This window comes from Leopardus geoffroyi, chromosome B4 (genome assembly GCF_018350155.1).
Source record: "Leopardus geoffroyi isolate Oge1 chromosome B4, O.geoffroyi_Oge1_pat1.0, whole genome shotgun sequence".
Lineage (NCBI taxonomy): Eukaryota > Metazoa > Chordata > Mammalia > Carnivora > Felidae > Leopardus > Leopardus geoffroyi.
In genome coordinates, this window is record NC_059341.1 from 10,703,664 (window position 1) to 10,729,556 (window position 25,893).

Here is a 25,893-nt window from a genome sequence, read left to right on the forward strand (position 1 = left end):
TCTCCAGCACTCTCTTGCTCTCAGTAAATGCATTTCTGGGTAATCTGTGGGAATCATTTGTATTTTAGCTGTATTCCTTTTCCTTGGGAAAAAGGAAACTCTGATAATAATCACATATTTTGGTTAATGGCAGATATTTTTCCCTTGCCTGGGAATTTTAATATCTCTTCATCTTGGATAAAATAAGCTTACAGTTAGAAACTCTAATTTTTCTCAAATGTGGTAAGACTCAGGCTGGTACTACAGTTTTTAATATTTTCCCAACATGAATTAAAGATTATGGGGAGGAGGGAAGGGTGCCTGGATGGCTCAGTCAGTAGAGTGTGTGACTCTTGCTCTTGGGGCTCTGAGTTTGAACCCCACGTTGGGTATAGAGATTATAAAATAAATAAAATAAAATAAAATAAAATAAAATAAAATAAAATAAAATAAAATAAGATAAACTAGTTTTTAATATGCCAAAGCACTGCTAATCTTGCAAATATTCCACTTTAACTGGAGTGGGAGGAGTTGGGAGGATGTGGACAATGGTACTAAGGTTACTAGTGCTGCTGCTGAGCTCAGAGTTTTCAAGCCATCGTCTAATTTAATCCTAACAATCCAGAGGAAGTGGGTATTATGTTTCCTTATCTGCCAGGTTAGGAAGCTCGTGCTCAAGATCAAATAATGTCTAAGTGACAGCCAGCATGGAAGCCAGGTCTGCTTGAACCGAACCTTTGCTACGACATGATCAGGACTGAAGTCTTTAACAAAAACAGAAAAGACTAGAAATTAGTTCTTGAAGAAAGACTAAAAAGAGAAGCTCCAAAGAAGACCAAAAGCATTGTAACCCTCAAAGACAAAAGAAATAATCATTTTTAATCCCCAGGAATGGACTGTGTACAAAAGATTTTCCCAAATTGATAATAAACTTACTAAAAAATGTGGTGAACGCCGGGATTTGTACAATCTGGGACAGGTGCAACTATCTTGCCACAAGTACAGTGAGACATTAACTTCAGGTCAAACATCAGAACTGGCAATGATCTGGATGCATAAAATCTGTGTAGATCCAGATGCCAACACCCGCCCTCTGCTCAGTTGGTCTGACTGGACACAGCCCTCTCTATGGTCAAGCCCATCATACCTCTGAGTCTTATTTACCTCATCAGCCAGCATTGTGAGTTCCACATTTATTCTAGTTTTACTAAATGTCTAAACTCAAGGTGCACCTGGGTGGCTCAGTTGGTTAAGCATCTGACTCTTGATTTTGGCTCGGGTCATGGTCTCACAGTTGTGAGTTCGAGCCCCGAGTCAGGCTCTGAGCTGACAGCGTGGAGCCTTCTTGGGATTCTCTCTTCCTCTCTCTTTACCCCTCCCCCAGTTGCATGTGTGCTCTCTCTCTCTCTCTCAAAATAAATAAATTTTAATAAATAAATGTCTAAACTTGATAACTACTATCACTGAACAACAATTGTGTACCAGGCACAGCTTTAGGCATGTTAGCTACAAGATATCATTTGATCATTGTAACATGACTCTACAGATGAGGAAGCCAAGTAATTAAATAGCTCACCTAAGCCTTTGACAAGGAAAAATTGGCATACACATTTTTTTTTTTTAATATTTATTTATTTTTGAGAGAGAGCGAGCGAGAGGGGGAGGGGCAAAGAGAGAAGGGGACAGAGGATCCAAAGTGGGCTCTGCATTGACAGTAGTGAGCCCGATGCTGGGCTTGAACTGAGGCTGGAACTCACAAACTGTGAGGTCATGATCTGAGCCAAAGTCAGATGCTCAACCAACTGAGCCAGCCAGGCACCCTGCCAGATACATTCTTTCTGCCATAGCGACACCGTACTTAGAGCAATGGTGAATTAGTAGATCCTTCCTCTCCCCCCTTCCTTGCTTCCCTCCACCACCCAATTTTAGTTAACTATATATCTTTAGTTCTTTTATTTATATGGTTAAGTATTTGCAGGCCATTTGAAGCCAGATGATTGAGATGAAGGTATTATAGTAGCTTGAATGGAGAAAAATGGGGGGAGAATTGAATCCTCAAAATATGCATGATGGTAAAAGCACACAGAACCCAGAAGTGTGGGTCCCAGTATCCAGCTCTACGGTGAGCCATGTGGAGTAAGGATCTGGTGATGAGGACCCACACCAGCTTTACCACAGATCATTAATGTGCACAGTGAACAATCAATGAACAAACTTTGGTAAATGATACTATTGTCATCACGTTTGAGAAGCACTGTTAGACTGTCCCATCTTTATTGTATTATATTGCATTGTGTTATTTATTTATTTGAGAGAGGGAGAGACAGAGAACACACACAAACAGGGACAGGGGCAGAGTAAGAGAGAGAAAAAAGAGAGACTCCCAGGCAGGCTCCATGCTCAGCGCGGTCAGAGCCTAACGCAGGCTCAGTCCCACGAGCCTGGGATCATGACCTGAGCCAGAATCAAGACTCAGACACTCAAACAACCGAGACAGCCAGGCGCCCCTAGACTGTCCATTCTAAATAATAGGTAGAGGATGTAAAACCCACTTTGTTAAGGAGATAATAAAATATAAATAAATTTTAAAAGGAGAAAAAATATCAACATAGATCATGACAGTCACTCCAATGATGGGCAGTGTGCTCAAAATCCACATAACTAGGGGACACCTGGCTGGCTCGGTCAGTTAAGAGTCAGACTCTTGATCTTAGCTCAGGTCATGATCTCATGGTTTGTGAGTTTGAGTCCCACGTCCACCTCTTTGCTGACAGCACAGAGCCTGCTTGGGATTCTCGCTCTCTGCCCCTCCCCCACTGTGCTTGCTTGCTCTCTTTCAAAATAGATATTTTTTTAAAAATCAAAATAACCAAACCAACAAGTGAAATTTCAACCAGATAAATAGATTTTTCTACTATTACCATCACTAGCAGTGACTTTATTTCAGCAAGACAATTCCATCTGTCGTACTGAACTTTAATTTTTACTTTATGAGTTTGTAGTTTTGCTGGTATGTTTTGATTTTATAATTGTGTAAGACTATCAGCCTAGGTTTACATCTTCTTTTAAATATTTAAATGTGTATATTATCAAAAATCTTTTCATTTAAAAACAAAAACAAAAACAAAAAAACCCTTTTCATTGTAAATGACAATAATCCAAACCGACCTGGTTGTGCTCATCTTTCACAGCCCTCTTATCCTGGCTGCAAACAGCATTTTGGCCCAAGACTTTAGAGCGGTCTCCTCACCTACACCTGACAACAGAATATAGGCATCACCCAACATTCTGCCCTTGGTTCACTTGTCTTCTTCTACACACTTTCTTTTGGGGGGAGCTCATCCACTTACGCAGCCATATTGATTGTGAATGACTCCATAGTCTCTACACTGCCATCCATCAGCTCTTTAAACCTGCATTTCTGACTGCCTCCTCAGACGTCTCTACCTCCCATTTAACGTGACAAACACTGATGAACTTTCTCCCTGTCTCTGCCTCTTGCTCTCCTCTTTTTTTTTTTTTTAAGATATTTTAACTATAATTGGTTAATACCATTGTCTCTTTCCTCTTGGGATTTTTCTCTCCATCACACCTCCCCTTGCACAGATACCACTGAAATGGCCACGGCATTTTGGACTCTGGCTAAGGAGAAGTTGAGTCAGGGATGCCAGGGCTTGGTGGGGTAGATCTGCATGGCTCACGATCACTTGGGTGTATGGTGATTGCTAGCCATCTCGGGGTGGGTTGGCTTCCAGAAATATCCCTGCTGCCCATTAGGCTGATTCACCCAGAAGGCATGTCATGATATGATCATGTCCTATTATACCCAGCCCTGAAACGATACAGGTAGTGAAAGAAAAACAAGCTTGAAGTGTGCAGCTGGCAGCCCGCTCAGAACAGAAATCCTCTCCTGTCAGGAGTGCTCAGGAATGCAGCAGAGACGATTTTACCGTTTTAGATACGCTGCCTTTTTTTTCCCCCCATTTTTCGATGGCAATCGTATGAAATAGAATGATCATGAATTCTGTATTTATAGGACACAAATGATTACAAGACTACAAACAGCAAGAACATCTGTAACAGCTCATAAACCATCTGTATTTCCAGAATAAAATCGATGAAACATGGGATCATCTACAAAATAGATCTGGGAAATAAGAACGTTTTGTCTCATACATTATCTTCTTCAATCTCTGTTGCGTTAACAGAGCAGGCATATTGTCGCCAATGTTCAAATAAGACCCAGAACGGCCGTCTGAGCCTCTACTGGCACCTGAACGCAGAAGGAACCGTGGCCCCCGGCTCGCTGGTCTACCGACTCCAGTTTCAGCTCCTGCTCGTCCTCAGGAGACAGGTGCCCATCACTGCCGTCTGCCGTCAGCTCTGCCCTGCTCACCATGACTCATCGTGCGGGCACACAGATCGGGGACACACGTGAATTACGTTGATGGGCCTGGTGGCAGGTCTGCTGCTTCAGGGGAACTGCCAATCGAGCTAGAGAGCCTTTCTGCCCCTGATGTGCCAGGAACTGTGTTCCTCCTTGATATGTGACTTTAGCGAGGAAACCTTTCTTTCCTTAGCTTATTTTTTAAAATGTCTATCCTATTGCAAAGTGAAAAAACAGTACAATCGCTACATACTCTTCACCCATATTCAAACAATCATTAACACTTTGCCACATTTGCCCTATCTCTCTCCCCATCCCTGTCTCTGAATCTCTCTCACTTCCTCTCTTCCTTTCCCCCTCCTTCCCTCCAGCCTCCCTTTCATTTAAAACTAAGTTGAAGATGCCAAGGCATTTCAGTCTAAAATCCTTTGCATGTATCATCAAAAAACAAAGACGTTCTTCTACATGACCATGACCAATACCACCATCACATCCAAGAAACTCAACACTGAGGTAATGGTATTATTATCTGCAGTTCAAAATCCCGACGCCCAGAGTCTCCCTGGAAGTTTTCCGTGGCTCCTTTTCCATCTAGGTCATCAAACGTCATACGATTCACTTGGTTCTCATGTTTCTTTATCCTTTATCCTCCTTTTATCCAGAACAGCTCTGGGTTTGTTGTTTTTGTTTTTGTTTTTGTTTTCTTTCTTTCTTTCATTTTTTTAAGGGTTCAGGCCAGTTGCCTTGTTTGTTTCCTCATGGTCAGAATCAAATTAAACGTCTTGGGCAAAATACTACCCGGTGTACTTTTCACTGCTTCCTATCAGGAGGCACGTGATATATTGTCTCATTGTCAATCATGCAAAGTTGGTCATTTGGTTAAGGGTGCTTTCTTCCACATCTATTGTGAAAACATCTTTTCCAATTTGTAATAATAAGGAATAAAGGCAGACATCAATTGTGTGCATAACCTTCTCCTCTACAATCTTAAACACAATGGGTTTAGCATCATTATTGCATTGGTGACTGCATAAAAATGGCAATTTTCCTAATTCTGTAATTCTGTCTACATTAGCTGACATTCTTCATAAAATTTTCCCTCCCTTGCAATACACACTGTTTTTGTATCACTATAAACTCATGGATTCTTTTCTAATTTCATGTTTTATAGCCCATTGCCATTTTTATTGGTTTTCGGTGGTCACATTGTCCCAAAATTAACCAGCAGGAGCCCCTTCAAGCTCCCCTGAACTTTTCACACATCTTCCACGATCAGGCTCAGGATCGTAGGCGGGTGACCTGGGCAGTGGCACAAGACCTTGTTCTTAGGAAAGCCACCTGTGTGATTCACTGCTCTGCGATTGCTCTTTTGACATTCCCGGTAATTTTTCAACAAGGGGCCTGAATTTTCATTTTGCACTGGGCCCTGCAAATTACGTAGCTGGTCCTGCCCATTGGTCTTGGAGCACCTTCTTGCTTTCGGACACAAGAAGTTCCAAACACATTGCATTTTCCCTGTCCTTAATCTGGAATCAGCCAACTCACCCAAGGAGGCTTGTTCCTTGTAGAGGGAATGGTTATTTAGAAACCAAGATCTGAGGACGAATGTGTCCCTTGATCCTGGAGTGGCATTGCTTCAAATCATCTTCAGTGGGAAGAGCTGAACATAATGACCCCATCCAAACCTCTACACTAAGAGACCGCAAACTCCAGCATGGCTTCAAGCAGCAGGAGGCTGTGTCCCTACGAGGACTCCAGCCCCTCCCCAAATGCCTGCCTGGAAAGCTCAAGCCTCCAGGTCAGGCTTCTGACCACCCTGTCTCAGAGCTTTTCACTAAAACAGGCATATAATTGTGAATCCTTCCTCTGACCCTTTGAGATGTAGATGTACCTCCGAAACTCAGGAATGCCTTCCCTGGGGCTCTGAAAGTCATGCCTTTGGAAGGCAGTCAGCAGGAAGGACAGGACCTCGGTCTCCCAGTCTCCCTGGGAGGAAGAATCCTGACTTCCTCCACTGCTAGCCAGCAGACGCAGCTGACCTAAGTGACACTGACCAATCTTTTGTAATTTATCGCTTGAGCACCGCTCTGTCCCCCTCCCAACTGCCTTATTCTCCCTTTAAAACACCAGTTACTCTGTGCAAATCAGAACGGAACTCAGTTCCCATCCCTGCTGTCAGTAGCTCCTGAATAAAGTCTGCTTTCACAGCGTTAACTAACGCGTCGCTTTGTCTTTGGCGGTGACTAGAGGTGGGAAATGGTGAATTCATAGAGATCCTTCCAGTTCTCATCCAGAAGCAGAGCATTTCTCCATGCACGTTACCTCCTTCCTCGGACCTTGAGAGCCCGAGGCTTCCGCACACAGTCAGTGTGTTTACTCAGATGCTGTACCTTACGACACACACCGAGGAGCGTCAGTATGATGACGCTAATGTCGCTACTAGCTCTCACTGGGATGCATAAGCCTCCTGCGAGTCTTTTTTCCCTTCGAGTATGTTCCAGTAGTCAGAGCAGAGGGTTCAAAAGTTACTGACAATCCTCCTCTCTGGGGTGTTATGCCATCAGCTTGCTGCAAACCACTTAGCTTCCTTTGTTTGTGTTTATGTTCGACTTTCCCCCCCAATTCTCTTTAATTTTTTTTTTTTTAATTTTTTTTTCAACGTTTATTTATTTTTGGGACAGAGAGAGACAGAGCATGAACGGGGGAGGGGCAGAGAGAGAGGGAGACACAGAATCGGAAACAGGCTCCAGGCTCCGAGCCATCAGCCCAGAGCCCGACGCGGGGCTCGAACTCACGGACCGCGAGATCGTGACCTGGCTGAAGTCAGACGCTTAACCGACTGCGCCACCCAGGCGCCCCTCTTTAATTTTTTAAATACTTAAAACATTTCCATGGCTCAAAATTCAAAGCTGCACAAAAAGATCCTCAGAGGAGTGTCACTGTCCCTCTCACCCCTCCTCTTTCCACGCTATTTCCCCTTGTTTCTGGTTTATCTTTCCAGTGATCCTTGTGAAAACGAGCAAACGCACACACAATTCTTACCCGACCTTTTTGTACAGAAATGGTAACATGCTTTGTATATTCGTTTCCACTTTACTTTCTTCACTTAACAATATAGCTTGGATGGGCTGTCTGAGTGGCTCAGTCGGCTGAGTGTCCGGCTTTGGCTTAGGTCATGATCGCACAGTTCGTGAGTTCAAGCCCAGCATCGGGCTCTGTGCTGACAGCACAGAACCCACTTCAGATCCTCTGTCCCCCTCTCTCTCTATGCCCTTCCCCTGTTGTCTCTCTTTAAAAAATATATATAGCTTGGAAATCCTTTCCTATCCCTTCGGAGAGTCCCCCAGTCTTTTTTATGGCTGTGTGATATTCCATCCCTTGGCTGTTCCATGACTGATTCAACCAGTCTCTGATGGACAGGAGCTCCGGTTGTGTTTTCAATATTTGCTATTGTAACAAAATCCCACAGTCAGTAACCCTTTTTCGTATGTTGCTTTGCATTCTGCAGCATGTTTCTTCAGAATAAAATGATCTAAGCTGGATTGCTGGGCCAGAGGGAACGCAGCCCTGCTGACACGTTGATTCAAGCCCAGCAAGACCCATTCGATGTTGTTTTATTAAATATTGCTCCATTCTCATCTTTAATTGTTTATCTGCTCTGTACTCTTGCCACCAGTGCCCGAAAGAGCCTCTGTCAGCTGTGGAGGCACTGATGTCGAGAAGCATAGCTGTTTCAGGAACGGGAGATCGGAGGGTTTACTCTGCAGGTACTGTCTATTGCCAGAGAGCCAGTCTCTTAATCCTTTCCACCATGAGTTTGCTATATTTGCATGTCTAACAGATTGCAATGAGAGTTCGTGTGGGCAGAAAAAAGGGCTCCCCGAACCAGCAAAACCTCTGCATGATGGACTGGACAGGGAGAGCTCTAAAACTAAAGTGTGGGGCTCAGAAGGGGGCCACAGCCCTGGGCTCTCAAAGGAGACTGATGAAGGTGCAAAATGAAAACCACAGACCCCGCGCTGATTAACGAATCAGGCTGAGAACAGCTACATGAGAACCCAGGTGACAAGAACAACACAAGTCCTGCAGCATTGGAAGCAGGAGTGATGCTGAGCCAGGGCGAGGGAGTCTAGTAGTGAATGACAACCTTCGCTGGTAAAGTTTACAGGTTCAGCTATCAACACAGTACTTATGGTAATTATAAACAGCTCCATGTGTAAAAAAAATTTTTTTTAATGTTCATTTATTTTTAAGAGAGAGAGAGAGAGTAGGGGAGGGGTGGAGAGGGAAACACAGAATCCGAAGCAGGCTCCAGGTTCCGAGCTGTCAGCAAAAGAGCCCGACATAGGGCTTGAACCCATGAACCGTGAGATCATGACCTGAGCCACAAACGCTTAATGAACTGAGCCACCCAGGAACCCCCAACAGCTCCGTATTTTTATCCCAAATTTAGCTAACTTTGCCCGAAACTCAGAAAACCCAGCGTATGAGTCTCCTATTGCTGTTGTAACAAGTTACGACACGCTTCGCGGCTTAAACAGCACCAGTATATTGTCTTGCAGTTCTAGAGGGAGGATGTCTGAAAGGGGTCATACTGGCTTAAATTTAGGGTTTTGCGAGGGCTTCTCCAGCTTCCAGAGGCTTGGAATCCCTGGCTGGTGGCCTGCTCGCATCTTGTAAGCCAGCAGCAGCTGGTTGAGTCATTCTGACCCCACTCAACTCAGAGTCAGGTGACACTGACTCTTGAGCCCACCCAGATAACCAAGATAATCTTAGTTCAAGGTCAGCTGACTAGCAACCTTAATTCCATCTGCAAACACAGCTCCCCATTTCCATGTAAGCTGACATTCATAGGTTCCAGGATTGGGACGTGGACGCGTTTGGGGGCCAGTTACTCTGTCTACCGTCGAGTACCACCGGACGTCCTTGTTCCCAACATGGCGCTACACTCACAATTCTATAAACGCCTGGACAGTAAAGTGTATCTTTACTGAAGATCTCTTGAGGACACTGAGAAGGGGGTTTGAGGTCATCACCTAGTAAGTTCTCCTTAGGTATCTCTTGTTCCTGAGGTTTCTACCCAGCATTCTTCTTGGGAACTGTTGAGTCTACTTTCTCCTCGTTCTCGCCCTTCCCCCACTCCTTCCAGACCTATTTTCCCTCTGAGTACACGCCACATCCTTTCTCTTCTTCAAGAAACCCAGCTCACTTCTGTTCGCAGATTCCCTGGCCTAGCGTCCCTCTGCTCACCCCCCACGCAACCCCTTGCAGAAGGTGGGTGTGCAGGGGTATGCCATTTGCTCCTCCAGATCCCATCTCCCGCCTTTGGCACCTGTGCCCAGAAAGGTCAGTCTTGCCCTCTGGCTCCTGGTTGGGCTGCATACTATAAAGCTTGAGGAATGGGGGGTAGGGGGGGGGGTCTATTCTTCTCTCTTCCCAAGGCTTATCTCCAGCTATCTGGCGGCCTTATCTCCAGCTACAATTCTCCCTCCAGGTTCTGGCAATCATCGCCTCCCCAGGCCCCTCCAAGGCCTTGGAATGGTAACAGCCCGCCACTGTTGCTCGTTCTGAGGGGCTTCACCACCCAAGGTTGGCTTCCTTAAACCCACACTCTTATAAATGGTCCCTTTGTTAAATTCTGTTCAATATCCATGTCAATATCTAAAATCATTCCTGCAGGGACCGTGAAAATATAGTGGGGAAGGGGCCTTGTAAGTGCTTAGAATTTAACATACACGTGCACATTTTTGACATCTGCTACGACATGGATGACCCATGAAGACATTACACTAAGTGCAATAAGCCAGACACAAAAGGACCAATTCTGTTATGATCCCACTTACACGAGGCACTAAGAATAGTCAAATAGACAGAAAGTAGAACGGTGTTGCCAGGGGCTGAGGGGAGGGGTACAGAGTTTCAGTCTGGAGAGATGGAAAAGGTCTGGAGATGGACGGTGGTGCATACTGCACCCTTGGAAATAGTTAAGATGGTGACTTTTATGTTATCTAGATTTTCTACCATGATAAAAAAAAAAAAGGAAAAAGAGGTAACTTTTAAAATCCCTGTCACACACACAAAGGGATCTCAGCCTGACTTCTATGACTGTGTCCTATGATGGGATATACTTGGGCAGGTCTGGAAAAACAGTGGACTAGCCTGAGAGAAGTTTATCTGCAAGTTTATTGGCTGAGAATTTAGTTTAAATGCAGAAAGATCCAGGCACCAGGTACCTGACCCAGAAACACAGTCAGACTCATCGTGAGGGGCAAGAGCAGATTTCCAGTTCAGGTAGGATTCCCGGTAATACGCGTTCTCCTTTAATCTTTACAGCATTTCCTGCAATTACCACGGATGCTGTGTTGTTTTTTTGGTTTTTTTTAATGTTTATTTATTTTGAGAGAGAGACTGAGACAGAGCACAAGTGGGGTAGAGGCAGAGAGAGGGAGACAGAATCCGAAGCAGGCTCCAGGCTCTGAGCGGTCAGCACAGTGCCCGACATGGGGCTCGAACTCACGGATAGTGAGATCATGACCTGAGCTGAAGTCGGATGCTTAACTAACTGAGCCACCCAGGTGCCCCACCATGGACCATGTTTTAATGCCTCTGCATGGACACCTCCACGAGCAGGCTGTCTCTGTTTGTCCAGGCTTCTGTAACAGAACCACAGACTGGGTGACTTATGGACAACGGGCATTTATTCCTCACAGCTCTGAGGGCTGGAAGTCCAAGATCAAGATGCCCATAGAACCAGTGTCTGGTGAAGACCTGCTTCCTGATTCACAGCTGGTGTCTTCTCTCCACATCCTTACGTGGGGAAGAGGTGAGGGAGCTCTCTGGAGTCTCTTTTGGAAGGGCACTAACCCCATTTACAGGGCTTCCCTCTCATGACCTAGTCACCCCCAGAGTCCTGACCTCCAAATACCATTGCAGTAGGGGATAGGACTTCAACATATGAATTTGGGGTGCGTGTCTGTGTGTGTGTGTGTGTGTGTGTGGAGGGGATATATTCAGTGTGTAGCCAGGGCTATGAATATTTTATTCATCCCCAGCACCCTGTTTAATCACCCTGGCAGTATATATGTTTAAATAAATGAATGAATTCGGAATACAGAATAGTGTGGCTAGCATGATCGGTTACTTCCTAGCTCTGCGGATGCTTGCTGGAGTCACAGAAGATTGTAAATGAAGTTAACTGTGGCCTGAACTCTGTAATACCCCAGGATCATTAAGCAACGCCACACAGCACCTTCAGGAAAAGGACAGACAGATGAGAGCTATCCAGAATGAGCCCGAGTGTCAGATTTTCAGAATTCACAGCAGCATATCACCTGACAGTGAGGCGGGGTAAACCATACTCTGACTTTTCTTCTTTCTTTCCAATCCAAACTCAAAATATCTTAGATTTCAGCCATCCCAGAGCTTTCACACGGCCTTTCTCTCTTCCTCTATTAACGTTTTGGAGCCACACCTGTCAAGTTAATTATACTTAACTTTAATGGATTTTGTAGCTATGAATATAATTTTTGAGATACTTTTGCAAGAGGAGAACTTTCCCATCCTGCTCATACATTCCTTTCTTAGCTTATGGTGTACATTAATGCCAACGGCTTGTAATTCTTGACTTTAAACGCGGCCAGCTGTTTTTGTTTCTGAGTGAGACACCGGGGGCTCTGGGAAGGTTTCTGACCTCTGCCAGGATAATGAAGGAAATCTAAGACACCCTTTCCTCGACTCCCTCACCACACGTACCTACCAAAGTTGACTCCCAGGTGCCGACCCAGCTGGCGGTCACTGCCGGAGTTGGGTTCAATGCCAGTTGGTCTCCAGCTCTCTCCTTCCAGGGTCTTGGGCCTTTTTTCGTCTCCTCTTGACTTGATAGCATCTTTTTTATTTTTCAGTCTAGCTATGCTTCCGTATTTGGGCCCTTTCAAATTCTCAAGAAATTGCCTCCCTCCTTCTTGACCAAGACTAGAATGGAGACCCCAGGCATGCCTACAACCTCATGGGCATATCGTTCCAAACAGGACACTGCTGCGCCTTTCCCCAGAAAGAGTAGAGGGAGGAAAGGAGAAAGGAACAAGCGGAGGGTGTTGGGTGCATTGAGATTTGCATGGAAAGAATTTTCTGGACCGAGCCCCTCCTCCATTTCAGAGATTTTGTCATATCTTCTGCCAGGGCATATTTAACGGTCCTCAATATGATTTTGGCACAAGATGATTGCCAATGCGCTGGCAAATCCTCCACACTGGGTTTCAGTAATCTATCACTTTGCATTCTTTTCCACGTGATGTATGTTCCTGTTCATCACATCTGATTCTTGGCCCCGCCCTAACCCATGCCATACAGACACAAGGCACCTCTGAGGTCAGCAATAAAAACAAGGTACCGGTGCATGCCACAGCGTGGAGGAACCTTAAAAACAAGGGCTAAGTGAAAGAAACCAGGCACAATAGACAAACGCTATATGATGATTCCATTTATGTGAAATGTCTAGAGCAGGCAAGTCCATAGAGACAGAAAATAGAACAGCGGTTGCCAAGGGGCTGGGGGAGGGGAACGGGGAGTGACTGTCAAGGGACACAGTATTTCTTTTCGAGGTGATGAAAACGATTTCAATCATGCGCTTATACAACTCTATGACTATACCAAAAACCAAATGAATTGTACCCTTTAAATGGATGAAGTCTACGGTATGTGAATTCTATCTCAATAAAGCTGTTACCAGAAAAGCAACTCACGGTGAGGGTAAGGGGGTAAAGGAGGAAGACGATGTAGGAGGAAATGAACAATGAGACTTTAGAAATCAGAGGGAGATAAAGAGAGGGTTTTTTGTTTGTTTGTTTGTTTTAGAGAAAGGAAAAAATATGCTCTTATAAAAAATACGACTTTTCACCTAATGCCTGAGAGGAGTGTTGTCTCTTAAGCATGTTCTGGAAACTGCAGGAACCAGCAGGAGAGGAAGAAGAAAAAAAAAGCCTGGATCAATGCAGCAAAAGTGGAAAACAAAAGGCAGAGCTTACAACGGAATCAGGCACACCAAAGCGAAGGGTCAGAACATCACGAGAGAGAGCAAAGGAGACAGCTGAGAACAAAGCGGCAGGAAAAGCATTTTGAATTTTGAAATAAAAATTAAGTTACATGAGACCAGAGAGCCCACTCTCTTTCTCGTGGCCTCTTCTATTTTCACACACACACACACACACACACACACACACACACACACCCCTCCCTCTGTCTCTGTCTCCCATGCAGAAGCTGACCCCCCCCCCCCCCCCCCCCCCCCCCCCCCGTTCCCCAGAGCTGTTCTGGCCAGGGAACCTGCCTCGGTCTGATGAAGGAGCCCAGGATGCGCGGGCCTTGGGAACACACCGAGGGCAGCGGAGGCGAAGGCCTTTGTGACCTTCCCCCGGCACCCAGCTCCCGAGCGGCAGCGGCCGGGGTCCTCACCAGGTTGCTGGCAGAGCCAGGAGGAACCATCTCCACAAAGCGCCCGGGGAAAGTCCCTTGGTGCCCGGCCAGTCGGCAGCCTAAAGAGCTCACACGTGCTTGGAGCTGGTTCCCTCTGCTTCCTCTCCCTCCAAACTTCTGGCCCCGGCACCAGATCACGAGGCAGGGAGTCCTGGGCTCTTTTTTTTTTTTTTTTTAAAGATCTGCCAAGCCATCTGGGGGCAAACCCTTTAAACATGGGCTCACTATATATATATATTTTTTTTTTTCTTTTTTTACTATTTTTTTTTTAATTTTTTTTTTCAACATTTATTTATTTTTGGGACAGAGAGAGACAGAGCATGAACGGGGGAGGGGCAGAGAGAGAGGGAGACACAGAATCGGAAACAGGCTCCAGGCTCTGAGCCATCAGCCCAGAGCCTGACGCGGGGCTCGAACTCACGGACTGCGAGATCGTGACCTGAAGTCGGACGCTTAACCGACTGTGCCACCCAGGCGCCCCGTACTATTTTTGAGAGAGATAGAGAGCATGTATGAGGCAGAGGAGGTGCAGAGAGGAGGAGACAGAGGATCCAAAGTGGGCTCTGCGCTGACAGCAGAGAGCCCCACGCGGGGTTCGAACTCACCAACCCACAAACCATGAGGTCATGACCTGAGCCCAAATCAGACGCTTAACCAACTGAGCCACCCCCCATGGCTCACTTTCTATTCCGCACTCATGCAGCAACTCTTTTCTGGGTTGCCTAGGGTGGCAGACGTCATCCTTGGTGGTGTTATGGTTCCCAGCCTTACAACTCACACTTACACAGAGAGATTAATGGTCTCCACGTCACAAAGTGAGATACTCGGTTGGACCGGGAAGACAACACCCCAGTTCCCAGACGCAGAGTATCCGGGCGGCGCTCTGCTAATGCCTCGTGAGAAAGAACAAACAGCTACAAGAGGCAGTGTATGAGTCTACTCACGCCTTCTAAGTGTTATTACATGTGTTCCGCTGTGACCAGTCTGGAGCCCAGGAGGGTTCAGTTTCATAAACTAAAGCAAACAACCCAAAATAAAAACTGATAGCTTTCTCTGATTCCAAACCCTACCTACCTCCTCGAAAACATTTCTTTAGCCTTCAGATAAAACAATATGTACGTCCACATCCTTTCCGCCAAAATGTCATACTTTTCAAAAAATTCTTTAAATTGTGTCAATTTGAACAATTCCTTAAATTGTAGAAATTTACCATTAAAAAGAAGAACGGGACATAAAGCAGGATCTCCTGGCCACGGAAAACTTCCTTGAGGGAGTCTAGGAGGCACGGGATGGGCAAAGACGCCTTCTCCTGCCCGTTTTATTTGGTTTGGGACGACGGGTCTGCAAGGCAGAACAGCAGTAACTGAATGCCAAGAAAGGGACGGCCCTCACTCACGTTTGTTCAGATCTGTGCACGGCAGCTCCTTGTGGGACTAAATGTGACCTGGCTTTGTAAATATGATTTACATCTCCAGAGCTATGCATGAAATCAGACCCTCTAAGGAATATATGAAAATGAGACATTGAACGCCTGGAAAAAGTTTTCAAAAATAATTACCACCACTCTACCCCTCAGCCACCCACCTTCCACCCAGTTCAAGAGAGAAGTCCAAGAAATACCTAATTAAAGAAATAACTTCCTGTAGTATTATACCACCAGAAAGCGTTTAGTAAGTACCTAACTGCTTATAGTTTTGGGCTAAGCACTGTACAAAAAGAACTGCGTTGAACTTGTCTGTCTGTCTGTCTGTCCCGTCTTCAAAGACCTTATCACATAAAGGTAGTTAGCACTCACCTGGACAAAGAGGTTCGGGACACAACAGCAGATGGTAAATTGGAAGCATACCATGGACTGGACACTTAAGCATCCTCCCGGTCAATGTCAGAGCGTTTGTGGGCTGGGGGCCAGGAAAGAGCGTCCGGGATGAGCAGCTGTCGGGTTTCCAGGGACGCACAGGTGCAATTGCAGACACTGCCCACGTGTTGTAGAAGATACCAGGTCAGTCTCCCGGAGTGCAGTGAAGGCTGTGGGATTGGCTCGTCGGCAGGCGGGAGGAAGTTGGGGTGCAGCTGGGCCGGAGCAGGAGGCGCAGAGGGCAGGCAGCAGGGGTGTGGCTCGCAGAGAGCGGAGAGGCCGAGATGGCTGTGGAGAGGACACCGGCAAGGGAAACAAAACACAGAGCAGCTAGCTGTTGCTGGTGACCCCACCCATGCCTCCAGGCCCACGGTTGCTCAAGACCCAAGGTAGATTCTGGAATGCTTCCTGGTGGAAATGGAGAATAGGAGGGTCTAGGTAAAGCTTAAAACACATGATTGGAAGTCAAGGAGAGAAGGCTATGAAAACACGTCCTGCCCAGAGGAAATGCTGATAAATGACGAGGTCAACGTCCCCGGAGAACAACATCCTTAGATCTGCTCCTGTCGATGAGAAGACCCCGGCAAGGGGCCGGGTGTTTCTGCGGGGGAATGAAAACCACACACAAGGGCATGAACGGGAGCCATACGGTTACAGCTGACCAGCTGACCAGAGTTAGAATCAGACCCTGTAAAAGGGATATGCATAAGTAGTAAAACCTGACTCGACATCAACAGCCTCAAAAGTACAAGAGAATTCTGTCATTAAACGCTACCACGTCAGGGCGCCTGGGTGGCTCAGTGGTTAAGCGACCGACTTCAGCTCAGGTCATGATCTCACGGCTCGTGGGTTCCAGCCCAGTGTCGGCCTCTGTGCTGATGGTGTGGTGCCTGCCTGTGATTCTCTCTCTGCCCCTCTCCTATTCTCTCTCTCCAAAAATAAATAAGCTTTAAAAAAAAAAAAAAAAAAAGCCATCATGTTTACTAAGTAATAATGGTAGGCTTTCAAAACTATTTTAGGTCAATGGCAGGACCCCTGGTCCCACCACAGCCCAGACCCCAAACCCAAACTCCAAAAACAGTGAGAGGGGCCAGGTCCAAGATGAACAGAATCCCCATTCCACCCCTTTCAAATAACACACTTCTTTCTGTAATTATACATGCATATATTGGTTGAAAGAAATATCTAAGGCCTCTTAATAAGAAAAAAATAAAAGATGAAAGGTATGTGAGTAATAAGTTTGCTCAACTCCCCCCTGCCCCCACTGAGTCTCATGGAAATACTATAATAGACAGTGAGAGAGTACATTTTTGCAAAGCGGAGTGATACAAATTCAAGGTTATCCATTGCCGAGGTGGAGAAAAATAGATTCTCTTATATGCTGCTTTTTGGGGATGGCAAGTTGGCAGCGTCTATCTTAATGAAATTTCCAGGTCCTTCAACCAACAGTTCACTTCTGGGTGTCTCCTAGAGACATCTATCCTAGAGAATTAGTCAAGTGTATGCACGAAAAAGCAAAGCATGTTTATTACAGCAGTGTTTACACATTGTTTAAAACAGAAACTAATTTGAATGGCCATCATTAGGATTATGGGATACGTTTTGGCACATCCATGGAGTATAATGTAGCAATAAAAAGAGAATGAAGTAAATTTATATGGAAAAGACCACATAAATGATCTTATGGAAAGACCTCAAAGACATAATGTTCACTGAAAGCTACAAGTTGCAGAACACGACAGGAATCGTGACATTATTCATGTAAATGCATACATAAAACTACACATTTCTCTATGTAAATACAGTCATGCAAATGCAAACAAGAAAATCTGGACAGATTTATACCAAACTGATAACAGTGATTACTTCTGAGGAAGGAAGATGGTTGGGAATTGGGGGAATTAAGAGGGTTTTTTATCTATCTGTATAGAAGTTTCCTTTACAATGAGAATGTACTTGTGTGTTGTACAAATAAAAATAAACTTTAAAAGAATGAGTGAAAAGAAACATGAAGACAGAGCACCTGTCTTCATGAGGCAGACATATAAATAGAGTTGACCACTCAGAAGGATGGAGCTTTTTCTGAGGAACTAAACAAGTGTCTCCATTTTCTCCCTCATGCTGATTGGATGCTGTTGGTGGAGTCCATCAACCTCTAATTGCTGGACAGCCCAGCAATCTATTCTGACGCAGTATAGCACCCCAGATTGCTACTCCACCCCCTCAGAATGAGGGATTCACAGGCCTGAAGAGGATCGTCAAAGGAACTCAACAGCTAGGAACCTCACCTCAGTGAAATGTGATCATCTATAGCTCCCAAGTGAACATCAGATCGTGTCTCTTGGCTCTCCCCCCAGCAGAGTTTCATCACATAAGGAATTCAAAGGACCTCATCATCGCACTAGTCGGCTTTAGGGACTCCAAGGCATCTATGGTTTGAAAACAGAGAGGCTGGGGCACCTGGGTGGCTTAAGCGTCCAACTCTTGCTTTCGGCTTAGGTCATGATCTCACAGTTCATGAGTTCAAGCCCCACGTCAGGCTCTGTGCTGGCAGCAAGGAGCCTGCTGAGATCCCCTCTCTCTCTCTCTCTCTCTCTCTCTCTCTCTCTCTCTCTCTCTGCTCCTTCCTTGTTCGTGCTCTCTCTCTCTCGCTCTTTCTCTCAAAATAAACACATAAACTTTAGAAACTAAAACAGAGACGCTGGAACAGTTTGCATTTACGGAATTGGCATTTTAACAGGTGGCACACATCTCTGTGGCCTAAGAACTGATACACCTAGAAAGTAACACCGGGTCAGACTGAAAAAAAAAAAAAAAAAAAAATACTACAGACAGTGCCTGACTTACGATGGTCTAACTTACGGTTTTTCTACTTCGTGATGGTGCAAAACTGCAGGCATTCAATAGAAACCATACTTGGGATTTGGAACTTGGATCTTGTCCCCGGCTAGCGACACGCGGTCGATCCTCTCTCGGATGCTGAGGTAAGTGGCAGCTCCCAGACAGCCAGTGTCGGAGGGCTTGTGCTGTTTTTCCCTTTCAGGCCAGCCCTCGACACGTTACACGGGACCGTCAGCACCTTCCCATCCAATAGGCTTTGTGCGAGATGCCTTTGCCCACCTGGGAGCTGCTGTGGGTGCTGCGGGCACGCTGAAGGCGGGCCAGGCTACGTAAGCTACGTCGTGTGGTGGGTCAGATGCGTTACATACATGCTTCTCCCTTAGAACATTTGCAACTTCTGTTCAGTCTCTTGGGACTTAACCCCCTCGTAAGTCGCGGAAGTCTGCACGCGGCAGGCCGATAAGCCTCATTTTTCCTCCACGTTTTCACCTTCACATTTCAGTCTTTTACTTTTTTTTTTTTCCACGTGAGAAAAAAAAATGGTGAAGCTTGAATGAGTGCTTCATCCTCGGAGAATGTTTCGCATAAAATCTTAACCACACAAGCTAGAGAGGGACAAAACACTATTTTCCATCGTGACCCAGCTAACGTGAACGTTTCAAAACTATTTTGCTGGCAGAGGTAACAATCACAGTGGCATCACGGTGCCTTCCTCGGTAACTTAGGGAGATGCGGCTTCGTATAGAAGTTCGTGTTCAAGGACTACGTACGCTAAAAACAGCGTTCTCGTCTTGACTGTTGAAAGTGCGATGAGAAGATATGATCAGGTGCTGCATCTGAATCTGTTACACTGTTTCCTAGTGTAACAACTGGAAAAGTGTATTACTTACTGTAAACCAGTTTTAGGTTCTTGGTGAGATAAGATCCGATTAAAATTCTGTTGTTTCAGTTGTTGAACCGAGGCTGTGTGTGTGTGTGTGTGTGTGTGTGTACCCGTCTGTATGTGTAACGATTAATTATATCTTCCCTCTTTCTGTATGTTTGAAATTTTTCATAATATAAATGAGAAAAGCTTCTGTTGTTTCTTTCAAAATCTCTTTCACATTAGCCTGTCCTCGTACCTTGTTCAGACCTTCCTTTGCTTGGGGGTGACGATGGCACGGCTGGTTTCTCTGACTTTCTCTGACCCCACTTTGCCGGCTGGCCCGTGTAGCACAGCCACATGACTCTGTTTACCACAAAACGCCCCAGGTCCTCTGCCCGGCTTCTCCAGTTCTCGGCATCTCCTCCTTGCCCCCTCCTGCTTCAGGTTAGCTCTCTGTGATCCTTGGGCTGGTTTTCTCTCCACCTCGGCTGGCGGGGCACGCTGCCTGGAGTGGAAACATCCAGAAAGAGCACACGCCTGCCACGGTGATGCAAATTTCACATTTCCATTAGCAAGAAGATTACCACCTCAGTGATTGCCTCTCAGCCACTTAAAAACCAGGAAACAAAGGGAACAGATGTTGGTGGGTAAATTATTTATCGTTTTCAATGTAATGATGCCTCTAAAGGTAAACACAAGTAAATTCATTAAAACTATGGGATCATGCGTGGGGCGCCTGGGTGGCTCAGTCGGTTGAGCCACCGACTTCGGCTCAGGTAACGATCTCACGGTCTGTGGGTTCGCATCCCTCATCGGGCTCTGTGCTGACAGCTCAGAGCCTGGAGCCTGCATTGGATTCTGTGTCTCCCTCTCTCTCTCTGCCCCTCCCCCCACTGGCGCTCTGTCTCTCTCAAAAATAAACATTAAAAAAAACTTCAAAAGAAACTATGTGACCATGCATGTAGTCAACACATACTCAGTGAGCATCTACAGACACTTTTGTAGGCACTTAAGATACGCCAATGAATAAAAACAGAGAGCTCTCATAGCACATACATTCTGGGGTAGAACATACATTCTGGGAGCAAACATAACTAATGTACAAAATAAACAAGTGTGTTACATAGTGTATTGGGAGATGATACATGCTATTAAAAGGAAGAAAAAGCTGGAAAAGTTAAAGGGAATTTGAGAGTGCAAGGCAGGGAATGTTCTAGAGGAGGTGAGATGTTGCAGTTGTAAACAGCATTAATAGCACGGAGAGTGTCTCAGTCTGTTTGAGCTGCTAAAACAGAATATCAGAGACGGGGTGGCTTATAAATAACAGAAATTTATTTCTCGCAGATCTGGAAGCCGGGAAGTCCAGGATCAAGTCACGGGCAGATCCAGTGCCTGGTGAGAACACAGTTTCATGTTCCTAGATGGCCATCTTCTCTCTATGTCCTCACATGGTACAAGGGGTAAGGGAGCTTTCTGGGGCCTGTATTATAAGGGCACTAATCCCATTCCTGAAGGCTTCCCCCCTCGTGACCTAATTACCTCCCAAAGGCTTCACCTCCACATACCGTTACACTGGGGTACGGGCTCCAACACAGGGAGTCTGGGGGAGACGCAAAATCCAGAATGTAGCAGACAAAGAGGCTTTGTTGACAAAATGACACTTGCAGAAAGACTTGAAGAAGGCGAGGGCTACCATGAAGGTATTTGGGGGAACAACATTCCAGGCAGGTTACAGAGGAAACCTATACAGGAAGAAGCCCAGTGGGTGTGATCTCTCAGCATGAACCCCATCCCAGAGAACACCAAGTTCCCTAAACTTTAAAAAAAATTTTTTGGGGTGCCTGGGTGGCTCAGTCAGTTAAGCGTCCGACTTGGGCTCAGGTCATGATCTCGCAGTTTGTGGGTTCGAGCCCCGCGTCGGGCTCTGTGCTGACAGCTCAGAGCCTGGAGCCTGCTTCAGATTCTGTGTCTCTCTCTCTCTCTGCCCCTCCCCTGTTCATGCTGTCTCTGTCTCAAAAATAAATAAACATTTAAAAAAATTAAAAAAAAATTTTTAACATTTATTTTTGAGAGAGAGAGCGTGCGCAAGCATGAGTGGGGAAGGGGCAGAGAGAGGGAGACACAGAATCCGAAACAGACTCCAGGCTCTGAACTGTCAGCACAGAGCCCGACGTGGGGCTCGAACCCACGAACTGTGAGATCATGACCTGACCTGAAGTCAGATGCTCGACCGACTGAGCCACCCAGGCACCTCTCCTTTTCTTTCTTTTCTCTTTAGTGCTGGCTGTCCAACTTCAACACCGTCTTCTGCACTGCATGTGACAATTATCCAATGCATATTGATTAAGTAGGGAACAAATAGATAAGGCTACATTCTCGTAACTCCCAATCATTTACTAGAGCACAATCTCAAAGTAGGTTCTCAAAACACGTACATGTGTTAACCGATCACGAGTTGGTGGCCTCCTATATCACCAACGTCTTCACTACTATTTTGAAACCCTTTTCTTCAGTTGATTTCATGTTGTTCCCTTTGGGGAATTGTAAAGAGAACGTAGTATGTGATAAAGGAACAAATCACTCCAAACCCCCAGTGGAAACCAGCCAAGTCTGTGTTGTGAGAGGAAGGAGGGAGGCAAGAGGCAGAAGAGGTGGGAGACGGAGGGACAGTGTGTGACCGTTTAGAGCAGCGGTGTGACCCACCTGTGGGAACCCCAGAGTCAGTGAGCTCGGCCTCCCTTTGCCCGGCATCCAGGGAGACCTCGGTGCTCCAGGACAACGTGACTTCACAGGAAGTCTCTGCTAAGAGAAAGAAGGTAGTGAGGCATACCAGAGAGCTGCAATCTACGCATTTTCACTTAAAAGCATGAGTTATGAATCATGTTTATCCCCATATGGAAGTCATTATGGAAAGTAGAAGATGGATACCGTGAAGACATGAAAATTGGGATTTCATCTGTCCTGACTCCTAGTCATTTCTTATCATCCAGCTAAAGAACCACAACAAGAAAAATCACCCGACTGGAAAACACCTTGTTGCCTTAATTCGACTGAGTTTTGTCTCAGCCATGACAGAGAAATAGTGATTTTTCTAACTAGCAGAAAAAACAAACACCTTCCTCTTCAGGACTGACAATTCTTGGCACAGATTAAGGCAGGCAGGCTATTTATGTCTTCACCTTGCCCCGACACTTTGTTGTCCTTCCACGGAACTTAATCACTTCCGGTATAACACCAGCCACAGGCCCAGGGGTCCACGTGATCACTCGACAACCCGTGCATGGTCCTGTGCCGCAAGCTGGGACCACAGTGTTGCAAAGACAGCTGTGGTTCCCTGCCTTCAGTCAGCATATTATCCTGGAAGGGGCATGGACATTAAGTCAGATTCACAGATAAACATTTAAATTACAGTTATGGTAGGTGTTCGGAAAGAAGTTTAGAGGGACTTAGTCCAGATAGTGGGGGTGAGGTGCAGTGGTGGGGTCAGCTTTTCTTAAGGAAACAACGCTTGAGCTGAGACTTGAGGTGGGGCAGGCTTTAGCCAGGACATAAAGTCAGGGCCGTAGAGGGTTGCTACAGATGACTGAAAGGAGAAAGGATTGCATTAGTCATGGTTCTCTAGAAAAACAGAACCAACAGGATGTATACAGAGAGAAAGAGATTCCTTTTTCTTTTAATTTTTTAAAAATGTATTTATTTTGAGAGATAGGTAGCCAGCGAGTAGGGGAGGGGCAAAGAGAGGCAGAGAGAGAATCCCAAGCAGGCTCTGCCCTGTCAGCACAGAGCCTGACGCAGGGCTCGAGCCTACAAACCATGAGATCATGACCTAGGCCAAGGTCAAGAGCTGGATGCTTAACTGAATGAGCCACCCAGGTGTCCGAGAGAGATTTTTTCTAAGAAACAGATTCATGGGTTTATGAAGGCAGGCAAGGCTCAGGATTTGCAGGTGAGTCAACAAGTTGGAGACCCAGGAGAGCAGAGGGTATATTCCAGTCTCTTCTCCAGCAGACTCAAGACCCAGGGAAGAGCCAATGTTGTAGTTTGAGTCTGAAGGCAGGAGAAAAGCTAGTGTCCCTCTACAGGCTGTCAGGCAGCAGGAAGTGTCCCTGCTCTGGGGAGGTCAGTCTGTTGTTCTATTTAGGCCTTGGACTGATTAGATGAGGCCCACCACACTAGGAAGGGCAGGCCATCTGCCTTACTCAGTCCATCAATTCAAGTGCTAATCTCATCCAAAATCACCCTCATAGAAACACACAGAATAACGTTTGGCCAAATATCTGGGTACGCCATGGCCCAGTCAGGTTGACACATAAAATTAACCATCCCAGGGATGGTGAGAAATGAGGTTGGAATGTTAGATGTAGAGCAGATGTGGGACAGATGTACAGAGGCCTCGTCAACAACGCCGAGAGTTTGATCTGTGTTAAATACTCTCATCTGCTGTCAACAGCACTTCACAAAAGGCCAGATATTGTAATTGCACAAAATACACCAGCCATCATCTCAGAATAAAGGAGGCTCCTTTAAATGGAATAGGTTTAGGCTTATGAAAACCTCCCTCAATCATCCTTTTTCTCATTTGGCCGCAAACCCAAGAAACTTGTGTCCTAGTCCTTCTGGTCTGCATTGGCCCAGCCTAGGGCATGAGGGTAGCCCAAACCGTGAGATTTGATAGAATTTAGATGAGGATTTAGAATGCACACACAAGAAGGTGAAACAGGAGAGAATGAAACCTCCTTTGAGGAGGTGGACAGAGAGGCAGAGCAATGAGGGGGGGAAGAAAACAGTAGAAAATGAGAATAAAAAAATAGAAAGAAGAATGATCCTTCCCCCTTTCCTCCTACTCTAATCCCTGCATCTGTGAACATGGGATTTTCATCAGGGTGGAAGGAGGAAGTCATGTGCCCCTTGTGGCCAGGAGGAAGATTAGTAAGGAAGCCACAAACCAGAACAGGGTTGGCAACCTCCAGCCCGTGGGCCAGCTCTGTCCTGCCTACCGCCTGTGTTTGTACAACACCTGTTTTCGTACCGCACATGGGCCATTGTACTTTTTGTTTTTACATTTTTTTTAATTAAAAAAAATTTTTTTTAACGTTTATTGATTTTTGAGACAGAGAGAGACAGAGCATGAACAGGGGTGGGTCAGAGAGAGAGAGGGAGACACAGAATATGAAACAGGCTCCAGGCTCTGAGCTGTCAGCACAGAGCCTGACGCAGGGCTTGAACTCACGAACTGCGAGATCATGACCTGAGCCGAAGTCGGACGCTTAACCAACTGAGCCACCCAGGCGCCCCTTTTTACATTTTTAAATGTTTTTTAAATGTTTTTATTTATTTTTGCAACAGAGAGAGACAGAGCATGAGCAGGGGAGGGGCAGAGAGAGAGAGGGAGACACAGAATCCGAAGCAGGCTCCAGGCTCTGAGCTGTCAGCACAGAGCCCAATGCGGGGCTCGAACCCACAGACTGTGAGATCATGACCTGAGCCAAAGTTGGATGCTTAACCGACTGGGCCACCCAGGCGCCCCTTAAATGTTTTTTTAAAAGATCAAAAGAAGTCTACTGTTTCATGACGTGTGAAAATTAGTTGAAATTCAAATTTCAATGTCCAGAAATAGGTGTTCTGGGGATCACAGCCACCCCTCAGAGATTTGCATGTTGCCTGTGGCTGCTTCCATGGCACGTGATGGAGTGGAACAGTCGTAAACGAGATGGTGTGCTCCACAGGGACTAACGTATTTACCATCCAGCCTGTAATGGTCTAGTGTTCGCCCAGAATTCCTATGTTGAGAGCAAATGCTCAATGAGATGGTATGAGGATGTGGGGTCTCTGGGAGGTGATGAGGTCATGAGGGTAGAGCCTTCATGAATGGGGTTTGTGTCCTTATAAAAGAGGCCCCACGGAGCTCCCTCCCATCCTTCTGCCTAGTGAGGTTATATCTAGGAGGCACTGTCTGGGAATGGAGTCCCCACCAAACACTGAATCTGCCATACCTTGATCTTGAACTTCCCAGTCACCGGTAAGAAATAAATGTCTGTTGTGTACAGCCACATAGTTCGTGGTATTTTGTTATAGCAGCCTGAACAGGTAAGACATAGCACTTTACAGAAAAAAAGGCCGGCCCTTGAGGAAAGGGGATGGGCAAACAGGAACTCTGGAAAGGATCCAGCAGAGCCGTAGGATCCCATCCCTTCCCACCTTCATCTAGGAGGGAGATCCTATCAGGGACTTCTCGGTGCAAAGTGTGCTGTTCAGAGGAGGGGAGAGAGACTAACCAATCTATCGTGGAGCATGTCAGCACATCACATACAGATTCGCGCTTAGCCTGTGGCTGTTCTATTTTAAACCTGGGTGTTTTTATGTTAACTTTGAAAAGTGTTCCTTTAAGTGAAAATGGACTCTGCTTTTAGACGTTTGGACTTCCCTCCCCAGCCCTAGGTACTGATTGTTGGGGCAGAGTGACATTTTCCTACAATGCTGGCTCATTATTTTGCT

At 45.9% G+C, this 25,893-nt stretch overlaps 1 protein-coding gene across 1 annotated transcript in view; it reads right to left on the reverse strand.

Moving 5' to 3' along the window:
* Positions 1-15,931, reverse strand: part of USP6NL (USP6 N-terminal like) — a 234,992-nt gene extending 219,061 nt beyond the window's left edge. Inside the window, exon 1 of the mRNA XM_045465657.1 lies at positions 15,633-15,931. The gene's annotated coding sequence lies outside the window, so the exon portion shown is untranslated. The remainder of the gene's footprint in view (positions 1-15,632) is intronic.
* Between the last annotated feature and the right edge of the window lie 9,962 nt (positions 15,932-25,893).